At 49.8% G+C, this 14,077-nt stretch overlaps 1 long non-coding RNA gene across 2 annotated transcripts; it reads left to right on the top strand.

Annotated features, from left to right (window-relative positions):
• Positions 1–314: 314 nt before the first annotated feature.
• Positions 315–4,658, top strand: LOC103104398 (uncharacterized). Of its 2 annotated transcripts, none has more exons than XR_466174.2 (3): positions 315–379; positions 1,776–1,898; positions 4,187–4,658. It is a non-coding gene; the product is annotated as an uncharacterized LOC103104398 (long non-coding RNA). The 2 variants fall into 2 exon arrangements; XR_008917137.1 differs by lacking the exon at positions 315–379 and adding an exon at positions 808–1,111.
• Positions 4,659–14,077: the final 9,419 nt, after the last annotated feature.

Raw genomic sequence — 14,077 nt, 5'->3', positions numbered from 1 at the left:
CACCTCCCCAAACCCTGGGCAGCACAGATCTGTGGATTGTTGTCAATCAATAGACATTTATTAGGCACCTGCTCTGGGCCAAGCCGCATTCTGAGGCAGATTCCAGGCTAAGGAAGAAGCAACAAAGCAGGGCAGAAAGGAGAAATGGAGGTGGAGTGAGAAGGCTGCAGCCCCCCGCCCCCCCCATTTGGGAACAATTCCTTTGTAACCCCTCCCCCACAACAGCCCTAAACCCAGGAGCCCACGCAAAAGACTTCATTTCCCAGAACACCTGTAACATGACTTCATGTAAGCCATGGCCCTTTCCCCTGGAAGATCATTTCCCAGAATGCCTACGTTCTGACGTCATACCAGGCTCCGCAGTCTCAAATAGTGGAAGGTATGCAGCTGTATTTCTGGGACCTTTGCTGGGGGAGAGGGGGAGAGGAGGGGAACGAGTAAATGGAGGGAGCCAGGTACCCGGGGTGCCCTGGGCTCCGTGCTCTCACCATTGAGACTTTCTCCTCCTAAACTCCTGGGGAAGGAGAAGACTGGGATGGAGCCATTCCCTCATAGTGAGCCTTGGAGTCTAGGGAAAGCATGTGCGCATGCGCAAACAAGAGCCCACCTACAAGTAGGGGGTGCTGGGTAAAAGCGTCGTGGGGGGAGGGGAGAGGCTGAGTGTGTGGATCCGAAGGCGGGGATCTGAGCGCCACCTACCCAGGCCCTGTAGAGCTTCGATCCATTGATCTATGGGTCCCTGAATCAATAGACACTTATTAGGCGCCTGCCGAGTGCAGGGCTCCGGCCTGAGGCAGTTTCGAGATTAAAGAAGCGAGGCAGGACTGGGGGGGATTGGAGTAGCAGGCGAGAAGGCTGCAGGCTTTTAAACTCAGGGTTCCGGGCCGGAGGACTCCATTTCCCAGAATGCCGAGGGTCCAAGGCCACAGAAATCTTGGCCCCGCCCCTTGTGGCAACCCGAGTCATTCTGGAAATCTCTTGTGGTCCGTCTCAGCTCCTGGAAGGTCCACAGTGGTGCTTCTTAGACCGTTTCTGGGGAATTAGAGGGGGAGGGGAGGGGAGCCAAGGCCATCCTGTCAACTAAGACTTTCTGCTCCCGAACACCTGCAGGGTGAAGAAACCTCAGACCTCAGCGTGGGGGGGGGGGGTGCGCATGCGCAAAAGAGGCGGGGCAGGAGCCCCAGGCTCTGAAAGAGTTTAGGAGGAGGGAAGGGACCGTTACTGTGCCTGTCTCCCTGCCTGTCCCTCACTTTAAAGAGCCAGAGAAAAGACTAACGCGGAAGTGCCCTGCTCAGGCTGGGACGGCTCTCTCTGGGCCTGGAGAACGAGCCTGGAGGCTGCTTGGGGTGGGGGGTGCAGTGACAGGATGGGGGATGCGCTGGTCTGGGCCCTTCCGGCAGGGGGCCATCCAGGTCACAACAGGCCAAGGAGACAAGCAGCCAACTTTGGAGGGAGTATCCTGGGCCCACATGCCATGGGAGGATCCTTGAGTTGGGACACTGAGGAAATGCCAGCCCACTCTCCCAGCGCCCACCTGATGCCCGTCTCCCTTCCAGCCCCCCAGTCCCCTGTAAGCCCTCTCCCCAGGAGGCTCCCCCAATCCACCCAGTGCAGTTTCTGAATGGAATGAAGCCAAAGATGGCGGCAGAGGGGGCGGGGAGGGTCCTGCCTGGCCAGTCCAAGGCCCTTTCCCAGCCTGAGACTCCCTGTTCCTCCCTCAGGCCAGGGAAGGGCCTGGGAACCCCTCTGACCCTCCCCCTCTCTCTTTCCCCCAGGCACACACAGAGGAAGTCTCCCCCCCCCTCCGGGCTGCCACCCCCTGAAGGACCCCAGGGTGGCCCCAGCAGAGAGCCCCCAGCCAGAGGAATGGCCCCTGGGACCCCGAGGCCCCCTCCCAGGTGAGTGCAGCCCCTCCCCGGGCCAGGTTGGAATCCAGCAGAACTCAGAGCTGTGTCTCTGCCAGGCCTCCAGGGGCGCCATCACTGCTTGTGCTCAGGGGGAGCTCCAGGGTCAGCCCTGGCTGCCCTCCATCCACGCTTTCCCCGCTTTCCCGGCCTTGTTCTGTCCACACAGCAAAGGCAGCCTCCAGGGCAGGCCCTGAGCTTCTCCCCCACATGCCCTGCTGACAGCCCTTCCCCCCTGGCCACAGAAGGGCCTCAGTGGGAGGAGCTGTGGAATGGGGGGGGTGACAGACAGCATTGGGCTTTCCCAGCCCCAGGAGGAAAGAGCCTGGCAGGGGCTGGCATCAGGATGGGCAGAGGGGCGCCAGGGGAGAAGGCTGGGCTGGCTGAGGAGAGCTGCCCCAGGGAGGAGAGCAGGCCCTGGTGGGAGCTGGGGAGCCAGTGAGGCAGAAGCCTGGCAGGAAGGTGGCATCAAAGAGCACTTCTGGTTCCTGAAGGCCAGTCAGGGCCAGGGCGGCCATCTGACCCGGGGGACCCCTGGATCTGCCTGGCCTGGTGGGTTCCTGCAGTTCATCCGTGTTGTTCCCTCCATGGAAAATATTGTGGGGATCAGAGACGTCTCTGGGCTGAAGATCCAAACGTTAGCTCTGGTCAGTGGAAGCTGCAGGTGGCACCCAGCCCTCCTGGAGCCAAGATCCCCCAGAGACGTGGGGCAGGCATGGGTAGACTCCATCCCTTCCAGCACGGCGGCCCATCTTCTGCTATTATAATGGATGCCTGCTACACAGTTAGTGTCCTACTTGGGCCTCACTCTCCCTAAAATGGTCCTCACGGTGACTTCTGTAAAGGATCCTACGCGGTTCATGATCAGTGTTATGGAGGCAATGAACGATTCCCCCTTGACCAGCCTACTGGGAAGCCCTTCAGAGGAGCATCCACACTGGAGAGAAACCTTATGAATGTAAACATTGTGGAAAGACTTTTGCACGGAAGGGCTATCTTGTGTCACATCAGAGAGTCCACTATTTTAGATCTAATACAAAAGAGTACTAAGTACCTATTAAATTAATCACTAAAAAGGTCAAGCAACTTACAAAGGGCAAGCTTAGCAAAGAGATGTGAAATACTCAGAAGATATAATCTAATCAGAGAAGGTGATAACAAAAGAAGATGTGAACTAAGAATGGACAGTCCTGGGGAAAATGTCTATTGTGATTGGTAGATGTGAAATTTTAGGGGAGGTAACTTGAGAGAAATTTCTCTTTAAAAGGAACTGGCTCTCTGAACTTAGTGGGGGAGTTTGGAGTAATTTTGAAGGAGCTGGGTCTCTGAACTCAGTTCAGGAGTTGAGGATTTCAGTGAAGGACTGGAGTTTTGCTTTAGGACGATCTTGTGGTGATTGATTAAAGACTGGCTAGTCTCTCTTAAGGCTCAGGCCTAGGCCATTTGGCCTAGGACCTTCATACTATTTTCTCTTACTCTCTACTCTCTCTCTCTTCCCTTAATTCCTTCATTTGTAGTAATTAAAATCTCCATAAAACCCAGCTGACTTGGGTATTTTCATATTTGGGAATTTTTCCCATGGCAACCACTTACTTTTGATTTAAATCAAGACACTAAAAATTATCTTTACAGTTTTGGCAATTCACAGTCTTGAAATCCACTTTTTCACGGTCACAATAGAAAGCAATCATCTTGCCAGATATCAGAGTTTCCACACTCAAGGGAAACTTATTGTATGAGATAACATCTTGCTTTATTTTCCAGCCTGCATCAATTAGTATTAGTTATCTTTGATTGGCAGCTTCCTATAGAAAATTAGTGAAAGTTCCTTGCTTTTCAGAAGGTATATATTAAATTCTCCTCATGAATGTAGAGAAATCCCTCTCCTCATGAATGTAGAGAAATCCCCCTCCCCAGCAGCTTTTCATAAATACATGAATACATACCTTAAATTTACTCTATTCTAATGTGTCCAAAACCTCCCCTTTTTCAAAACTATTATAGATTAAGTGCTTAGATTCTGATTGTGTGAAGGAAATCATGGATTGGATTTGATCATGAAGATAGAATGGCAGCAGGAAAAGACAGCAATAGAGTCAAGAAATAGGGAGACACTGGTCATGGCATATGTCCGCTGCACTGCATCTTGGAGTTCCCCTCTTGAATTCCCATGCAAAATAGAAAGCCACAGTTGGCTTCTGAGATGATGTGTGAGGGTTAGTGGGAGGAGAAAAAGTTTGATAAACTGAGGGAAAAACAGATTTCACTCTCTTCTCTTTCAGTTTTGCTGCTTCCAGGACTTTTCTGTCACTATGGGTAGGAGGCCCTAATGGTGGATACAGAATAGAAAGTTGAATGTAGCAAGCAGGAAAGTAACATATATCTTTCCTCTTTTTGGAGGCCTCAAAACATAAGGGACAGTCCTGAGGCCACTGATCAACTGCCACCTTGACTTTTCTCCCCAGCACCATCCCTAGTTAATTTGTTACACCAAAGTGTTCCTATCTCAAACAAAGAATGTAAACACACCTTTTCCTGGGATGAATTAGCTTTTGTCTACACACCAATTTGCCTCATAATCTGGTTGCATTCACCAAGCTTATCCCTTGATATGGACAAATAATAATAAATTAGCTGGAGGTGGGGAAACTGATGCAGAGGCCTCAGAATCACTGAAGATGAAGATGACTTCTGGCTGCCCCACCCCAATATCAAATACGTAACCTGGAATATAGGTATCTGTATTTTTTCGTATGTATCTACTATTTAATACAGCTTTGACGGGAGGGACCTGAGACAGATGGGGGAGGGGAGGGATGAGAAAGAGAGAGGAGGGGAATGGGTCTCCAGTGGGGAAGTGAAAGGGAGGAGGGGGGAAAAGGAAAGAGAATTCAGGTGGGGGCCTCCTGGAGCCAACCTCATCTCCTCCAGGACAGCACATGCTATGCAGGAGCCCAGGGCCATGAAAGTCTAAGATGGGGGAAGCAAAGGTAAATCTAAGAAGTCCAGTTTAAAACCCTCAGAGCCCGCCCCCAGATGGAACCCAACCCTTTTGGCCCAGTGAGCCTGACCTTTAGGCCCCACCCATCGCCTCACAGCCCACGCCCTCTGGTGACCTGCCCAGACCCCGCCCCCTCGCCTTACCTTCTCCTCCAAATCAGGTCAGCCTGCAGCGTCCCCTCCCGTATGCCCAAGCTCTACCCCTTACTTAAGCCCGGTCCCTTCCCAGAAGGCTTTGCAATGGGTGAACTGAGTGTGCGGGCTCCAGCTCCCTGACTTCTCATTCACCCCTCAGGGAATTAGGGACCCCTCCTGGCAGTCTACTGGCCGCCAAACATTCCATCCTGGAGGGGCCCAAGGGTGGCTTCCTTCAGTTTCCGCCTCCACTTTCCAGTATGTAGCCTTTGAGTTCTCTCCAGCTGGTTCCTGGGAGGCCTTCCTCCAGACTGAATAGAGGGGAGTCCCTCTGGGCGCGCCTGCGCACTCTATACCCTCACCTGCGCTGCCGGCCCTTTCCCTGGCTTAGCTGCTGTTCCTCCCCTGTCACTTGAGGGACCTGGGAGAAGAGAAACGGCCTTGGTCTCTGACTCTGGGCAATGGGTGCAGGGCTTCGGGTCACGCCGGGAGCGCCCGAGTTCTGGTCGTGATTCTGGTGGGCCCGTTTCGCCCCCATTATCCCCTAAGCCAGCTGCCGCGCCTTTGCTTGTACTGGTGCTTCCTCCAGGAGCCCGCGCCTACGGAGGGCACGTCTCAGTCTGAAGAAGGAAGACTCCCTAACCTTGTCAGAGAGACCCCCCTTCCCCGCCACTCTTTCCAAACACAATCCCAGCCTTTGTCCAGCTCTAGCCGTGCCCTGGGTCCTCGGACCCTCCCCGGCACCTGATACAGGAGGCTCCATTACCGAACGGGGCAGAGGGACTCGTGGTTGGGGGTGGGGGACCTGGGACAGATCTGCACCATATCCCGCACTCACCCCACCGGCCCCCTGGTGCTTCCTCATTGGCCCCTGACCGTGATTCCCCTCAGTGCTCCCCCCCACCCCAGTGTTGTTCCGATCGTCTGACTTTCTCATTAGAGCGAGGAGGCATACTTCAGGTTCCTCTGACACCTGGAGGGAACCTTGAAACAGAGCCGAGGCTTCTGCGCATGCTCCAGGAGCTCCTGCCTATTAACTTGCCTTCCACTAAGGAGGAGCGAACTCCTGAGGAAAGGGCGGGACAAAAGCGGGGGTTAAAGGCGTGTCTCCGAGAAAAACCGAGCGAATGGGGGAAGGAGGGCGGGGCCTCGCTGGACTAGAGGAAATAAAAAGCTTCGCAGCGAAGTCCCCGCCCTACGTGAAGGAATTCCCTGCCAGTATCCTTGCAGTCCCTCGGCCCTGAGGCCTCCTAAGCCGGCGTTTCCTACCCCACCCCGCTGTCTTCCGGTTCACTGCCCCGGACTGGCAGTGGGGAAGCTCCCCCAGAGGCTAGTTGTCCCCCGGCAACCCCACCCCGAGCGCCCAGGAGGGAGCTGGGAGAGCCGGCTGCCGAAGGACCCTCCCCGGGTTTCTGGGCTTCTCTTCTGGGACCGAGGCCTCTCCCAGCCCCTTTGCCGGGCCCCTGGGGCGCCCGTCCCCGCTTTCTCTGCTCCTCCCTCAGGCGGGGGAGGAGAGCCTGAGCTCTTCCATTCTGTGGACATCCCCAGGCACGGGCTCCCCCCAGCCCCACGGTGTTCCCAGGCCCCGAGGCTGCGTTGTGGGGGCCTCCCTCGGCCTGTCCCGGGGCCTGCCTTTGTTATGGGCATGGATGCCTTTTGCAAGCATGCAAGACTCCAAACCTTAGCTTAAAGCAAACGAGCTTTATTAACTTAGAGAGTAATGTTGAGAGCGGCCAGGAGGGTGGCAGGGCGGGGCAGCAGGGCGGGGAGGCTGTTCCCCACGATGTCAGTTGGGGGATTTTATACATTCTTCACAACAGTTAGTCACCCAGGCATGAGGTGGGGTGATGTCTGCCTGGGGACATAGAGATGCCTCAGTTTTAGGGGACAGGATCGAGGTGTGGTCTGAGGGTGCCCCTTTCTGTCCATCTAGAGGACGATCAAAGGAAGACAGGCATCTCGGGACCCTAGAGGGCTCACTGGGTGTTTTTAGGCTCAGAGTCAGGAGGAGGCAAAAGAGGGAGTTTCCCTGCTAAAGGTTGGCCTGGGTTTCTGGGGTACAGCGCCCATGTCACTTGGTGGCTCTGTTCGTGCAGGCTCGGCAGCCACTTCATGAAGCTTCTTTGATGCCAGCCAGCAATGACCCGGTGCAGAGCCAAGGGGGCCTCTGCAGCCTTCGGCCTCCTCTCCCGGCCATTCAATCCTGGCAGACGTTGCTCAGAGATGCCAGTCTGTTCCTCTCCTGCACCTCCCTGTGTCTGCGTACCCTCATGTACCCATTAGGCTGGCTTCCTCTTCCTCCCAGACGCCCCTTTCCTCTCCCAGGGAGCTAACAAGGCCCCAGACCCCCACCTGCTCTGCTCCAGGCCTTGGAGGATGGGGGGCCGTCCATGCCCTGAGGCCCTCCCAGCCCCGGAAGTTGTGCCCCAAAGTGGCCCGATGGGTTTTGACAAGACACAAGGAAAGGCTGCTTCCTGGTACAGGGAGGCCAGCATGGAGGCAGGCCCTGGGGGAGACTTTCTGGCTGGAGGAGAGGTAAGTTGGGGGCCCAGCCTGCAGGGGGGCCAACAGGGTGGGGAATGCCTGGAAGCACCAGGAGGGATGTGGGGGAAAAGCTCTGGGAAGAAGCCGAGTCCAGGGCAGCCAGATGGCCCCAAGGATAGAGCCTGCCTGGAGAGCAGAGGTTCTGGGTGCAAATGTGTCCTGGGACACTTCTGGGCCTTCTGGAGCCCAGACTCAGCCCTGACTGTGACACAGAAGGGGAGGCTTAAACAAGAAGGGGAACATGGCAGGGGAGAGCTGGGAGAAGGCAGGGCTTGTGCTGGGGAGGGACAGGGAGGAGGAAGGGAGGCCAGGAGGCTCTTGCTAGAGGCGGCCCCCTGCCCTGAGAGGCCTGGCCCAGAATGGGGAGTTGAAGGCCTGAGAGGAGGCCCCAGGGGGAAAGTTCTTCCTGTTGGGGGAGGGCAGGAGCCAGGCTTCTGGGGGCCGGGCCTGGGGGGCCTGCAGGAAAGAGCTCCTCCTGGGCTCCTGGGGGCTGGCAGGCCTCGGAGGGCCCCCCAGAGGGTGCTGGACACCCCCTGCTGCCTCCCCTGAGGGCAGGCCCAGTCACCTCCCAGGAGGCCTCCCCGCCTGGGCCTCCCTTTAGGGCTGCCTCCCAGCTCAGCCTGGACAGGTCCAAAGTCTGGAAGGAGAGTCTGGAGTCCAGGGAAGGGTCTGGGGGGCCCTGACACCCCTATCCCAGGGAAGGGCAGGCCATGCCCAGCCCAGGCCTGTGTGTTCTCCCCTCCTGAACCCCAGAGACAGCAGAGAGGAATTCAGAGCAGCAGCCCTGGGCTCTGAGGATAGCAAAGGAAGAATTGTGCAGGGAGAGAAGCCCTTCCAGGGCCTTTAGCACCTCAGGGCCTGCTAGAGCTCAAGGCCTGGAGTCAGGGAGGCCTGAATTCTCCCCCTGCAGGACCCTGGACACGTCACTTGAGCCTGCTTGCCTCAGTTTCCTGGAGTAGCCAAAGTGGGGTGGATGCAAATCTCCTGGGAAGATTCCAATTTTGGGTAAGCCTCAGAGACACTTTGAAACCATTATATGAAGAGATGGAAAGTGAAGTGAGCAGAACCAGGAGAAGGTTGTACACAGGAAAAGGATTAATGTACGAGGATGCGCTGTTATTATCAGCAATGCCAAGACCCAGGACTATTCCAAGGGACTCGTAATGAAAAGGGCCATCCGGTGCTATGGAAGGAACTGACAAAGTCTGAACACAGATTGAAGCACGGCATTCTCCACTTTCTCTGTCCACTGTTATGGTTGAAATTTCACCTTTTAGGATTGATGTAATATTGAACAATGGCCGCCAAGGAATTTACTTATGAAATTCCTAAAATGAAGCACTCAAGTCAAAATGCAGTTTATGGAGGTTTAATCACACTGGGAGTAGGGAAAGGAGAGGGAGAGAAGGAGAGAAGAGAAAAGGGAAAGGGGCTACTCAACCTCTGACCAAGGCAGAGGGAGTTTTAGGCCCAAAGGGCCAAGGTGGAAAGAATCAGTCCTTAACTCACGTGAGTGATCTGAAGGAAAGCTGTCTGCGGCCGTCCTCTCTCTCCAAGCTCCTAACACCAACTGGTGTCTAGCTCTCTCCACAGGAAGTGAGCGAAATCCAGAGGCTGTTCCTTACCTCACTTCCTGTGTCTTACAAGTGCCAATGGTTGGCTCTAGCTTAGCTTAGGACAGCCCAGGTGGGCAGTTGGTTATTTCTGATTTGTCATTGACTAGCACATGCCCGTGTAGTGTGGGTGTGTACAATTTTTGGGTGCTAGACCAACATGGAGACTTTTAAAATTCACACCACCAAGTTTCCTCCAGTGTAAGGAATGTTTGTCTTTTCCACAACATGATGACCATGTAAATGTGTAGTAATAATAACACATATCTAACCTTTATCCTATTTCCTTCTGTCTTGGGAAAAGGAGAAGGCTAGGATGGAGGAGGAAAACATAGATCACAAAATGTGAAAACAGGATCATTTTTATTATTACTTTATTTTTAAATTTTTATTTATTTAGAATTTTGCCGTGGTTACCTGATTCATGATCTTTCCCTCCCCTCATCCTTCTCCCCTTTGGGAGCTAACAAGTAACTCCACTGAGTGACAGATGTATCACTGAAGAACAGGCTTACTGAAAAACTGTACTTATATGTAATCTGGAGAAAAATAAAAAACTAAAAAAAAAGCACAAAGTTCTCTCTTAATGTCTGGTGATTTAAAGAACTGATCTCAGTTGTCATAGCCTTTGTAACGATTGCAACAGAATTGCATTCTTGGCTGACGTTAGACTCTTTTCTTATTTTATTGGGACTTAACAAATTGAGTCTACATTTAGAGATCTGTGTACATGTATTTGTTCACCGATTGACTCATTGAATTAATTCCTTTTTTTTTTTAAACCCTTCCCTTCCCTCTTGGAGTCAATACTGTGTATTGATTCCAAGGCAGAAGAGTGGTAAGGGCTAGGCAATGGGGGTTAAGTGACTTGCCCAGGATCACACAGCTAGGAAGTGGCTGAGGCTAGATTTGAACCCCAGTCCTCCTGTCTCTAGGCCTGGCTTTCAAGCTACACAGCTGCCCCCTGAATTGATTCTTTTTAATGTCACAACTTGAGATTTTAGAATATAATGTGATAGAACCAGAAAAAACTTAGAGAATCCGAGATAGAATCCTCATTCTGTTCCTCACTAATGATGAGGTCTGTGGGCAGGTGCAGTAGTGTTGGAGTTGGATTGACACAGCTCAGGGTTTGAAATCTGCCCCAGACACTCTTTGGTAAATCACATAATCTTGTTAGGATAGAGCAAGGAGGATTGAAATGTCTACGGTTAACCAACAGGACTGGGATGACAATTGGAAGAGCCCCTGAGTCTTCTACCTTGGGACTGTGAGCTTTAAGGTCCAGTTTCTGGGTGGCTGAAGAACTTCTGAAGCCATCAGTGAAGACTTTGCTTCTTGCCTTAAATCAGTAGCTGTTTTCTCTCCAGAAATCCTACTACTGTTTCTCCACCTGCTTCAAACTTCATAGATTGCTGAGGGGGTGCTGACTTGGACTCTCACAATCAGAGCCCAGCCCTCCTGGATCTTTCTTCCCTCTCAGAACTGATTCTAGTTTATTCATTTAGGATAGGCTAGTATTTAGACTATAGAAAGAGCATTTGGTTGGGAAAAGGGGCTGTGAGATTCGTGGGCATAGGCATTGGCCCCTGGTACCAACAAGTGCATATATTTGTGAATCTTAAAATTTCTCAGACTCTACCTTGGAACATTATCTTAAGGTTATTGGTTAAGGTTATTCCCCATTTAAACAATGGAGGTACTTGGTCAGGAAGGTATTGAGAACTTTACATTACTCCACCATACTTAGGCATACTTTAGGGGAAGATAAAGTTGTAAAACTCCTTAGTGAACAATGAAAAGTACTTAACCCATACTTATAGTAAGGTAAAATACCTTAAGCTAGGTCTATTTTTAGATCCAATACAAAAGGGTGCTAAGTACCTATGAAGGTCAAATTAATCACTAAAAGGTCAGGCAACTTGCAAGGGACAAGTTTAGCAAAGAGATGTGAAATACTCAGAAGATATAATCTACCCAGAGAAGGTGAGAACTAAAAACTAAGAATGGGCAGTCCTAGGAAAAGTGTCTACTGTGATTGGTAGATGAAAATTTAGGGGAGGTGACACAAGAAAAAATTCTCTTTAAAAGGAAGTCAGAAGCTGAGAGTGGGTCTCTCTCAGTGGCTGAACTTAGTTGAGCTCAGGAGCTAACTGGAGGGTCTCTCTGAACACTAGAGTTTTGCCTGGGACAAAATCTTGTGGTGAGTGATTAAGGACTCTTAAAGTCTCTTTTTTTTTAAGAGACTTTTTTAAAGAGAGATTAAGTCTCTCTTAAAGCTGGCCCTTTCCGACTATTTCCTCTTACTCTCTCTCTCTCTCTTTCCTTAATTCCTTCATTTTTTTAAATTAAAATCTCCATAAAACCCAGCTGACTTGGGTATTTCATATTTGGCGACCACTTATTTTTTATTTAAATCAAGACACTAAAATTATCTTTATAGTTTTGGCAATTCAAAGTCTTGAAACCCACATTTTCGCAGTCACAGATTATCTGTCAAGGCTACCTTTCTACCCTCTTCCCCTCAACCCATTTTCCTTATCTCCTTAATCCCTTATTTTAGCAGTCAGATTCAGTTTGACCTAATTCATAAAAGGAAAAAGAACTTAAGTAACTGGGGACAGGCCTCTAGCCAGAGACCCGTCCCACCATGGCAAGGTCAGATAAAGCCAGCCACATATCTCCATAGGGAAAGGTAATATAGAATCCTTCCTCAAGAACTGCTGACTAGGGAGACTGACAACTCATCCCCTCAATCATTGCATCAAAAAGGATTCAAGTGATACAGACTACTAGCTATCACTTGAGGAGAGAGAAATTTGCCCTTCCCTCTCCCATAGATTTTAAAATCCACCTCTGTTCCTGCTCACTTCAGGGAGAGGGAGAAAGGTGCTGCCCTTTTCCTTCTCTCATAGCTACCACCCTCAAGACACTGCCTCAGATTTCTTGATCCTCTCAACATCTCACTGGTGTAACAACTTAATCAGTGAGCATAACCATCCATTATTATTAACAAGAACCCCAGCTTTACAATCTCTTTGAGGCTCTTCCTTACTCTCCTCTAAAGATGAGATGATTATAACACGGTTTTTCAGAGACTCAAAAGAGAGACTACATAAAACGCTTTATACTCTATAGAAATACTAGCTATTATTATTCCTTTATGGGCCTCAGTTTCCTCATTTGGAAAATGAAGGGCTTGGAATATCTGGCCATTGAGATTGCTTCTAGCTCTTGACCTTACGTAGATCATTGGATGCTTCTGATATCCGCAACTGAAGTTAAATTAAGTGGTCTATCCAAAAGGGGCTTTGATATAGCCTGAAGGGTTAATCAATTGTGAAAGGGTTTACCTATTTTTATTAGGATAAATGAACTTTTACAGGGCAGGTTAGCATGAATCTAATAGGATGCTACTAGTGGGGATTACGCTTTCTTTCCAAAAAACAAATTCATAAAATTTGTTCAAAAAATATTCAAATTTTATTAAAAAAAAACATCAATAATATAGGAGAGGGCATGCCAAGAGATCCTAGGAGAAAAGAATTATATTGGATTCAAATGAAAATAAAAGGCAGAACAAGGATCTTTATCAAAGCTGCATTAGCAGAAGGTAATGACAAACTAATCCATTATTTTTCTCAAAAAGGAAAAAATCCAAATGAGATCACAAAGAGTCAGACAGGACTGAAGTGACTGACAACAATTAGAATCAGAGAGGTGAGGGAATAGTTGGGTATATCGGTGGATTGAGAGGCAGGCCTAGAGTCAGGAGGTCCAAAGTTCAAATCTGGCCTCTGACACTTCCCAGCTGTGTGACCCTGGGCAAGTAACATTGCCTAGGCCTTACCATTCTTCTGCCTTGGAACCAATACACAGTACTGATTCCAAGGCAGAAGGTAAGGGTTTATAAAAAAAATAATAACACAAAATAAAAAAGAATGAGAGAGGTGAAGATCTTGTGTTATTCTTTCCTGGTCAGGTCAAATCTACAATATTGTATTCCTCTCTGGGCACCACAAAGCACATGGGAATTTAGAGGTGAATAAGATCTTGACAATCATTACTCCAATTATTTTATAGAAGAGGGAACTGAAACCCTGAGGATTAAATGAATTTGAGTTCCCAGGGCCAGTTAGTAAGAGATGTATTCCCAAATCAAGCCATTTTATCTCTCTTAACCTCTTGGTAGCCCTTGACCCTATCATCCACCATCTCCTCCATGCTGTGCTCTTCCCTCTTGCTTTCTATGACATTACACTCTCCTGGTTTTATTCTTACTTGTAAGACCAGACCTCTTTTATTGCATGTTCAAACATGTCATAACAGTCAACCACAGTTTTGTTTCAGGCCTTTTCCCCATCTCTCTTCATACAGTGATTGGGGAGATGTGGACACTAGGGAGCACTTGTAACATTTAAAATGGTTGTCTGCCATAAACTGTGGCAGTTAAAAGAGTGGGAGCCATAAACTGTTATAATTAAAATTGTTGATGTCATAAACTGTAGTGAGTTAAAATGGTGGAAAGATACAAATTATACTAGATATAAGAGTGGGTGAGTAAATTTGACTGCAGAAAATATGTTTCACTACAGTGTCTTGGTTTTAAATCAAATATAAGGTGGTCGCCAGAGAATATATTCCCAATTATGAATATACCCAAGTCAACTGGGTTTTATAGAGATTTTAATTAATAATACAATGAGTAATCAAAGAAAGGGAGAGAGAGAAAAGTATAAGTATGAAGGGCCTTAAGCCAACATGGCCTAGACCTGAGTCTTAAGAGAGAGAGATCAGTCAGTCAGTCTTTTAACACTCACCACAAGGTCTGTCTAAGCAAGGATTCTAGTGACACCAGGCCAGCTCTATCTCAGCTGACTT

This window comes from Monodelphis domestica, chromosome 3 (assembly GCF_027887165.1).
Source record: "Monodelphis domestica isolate mMonDom1 chromosome 3, mMonDom1.pri, whole genome shotgun sequence".
NCBI classification, from domain to species: Eukaryota; Metazoa; Chordata; class Mammalia; order Didelphimorphia; family Didelphidae; genus Monodelphis; species Monodelphis domestica.
The sequence above is the reverse complement of the archived record's forward strand: the minus strand, read 5'-3'. Positions and strand labels throughout refer to the sequence as shown.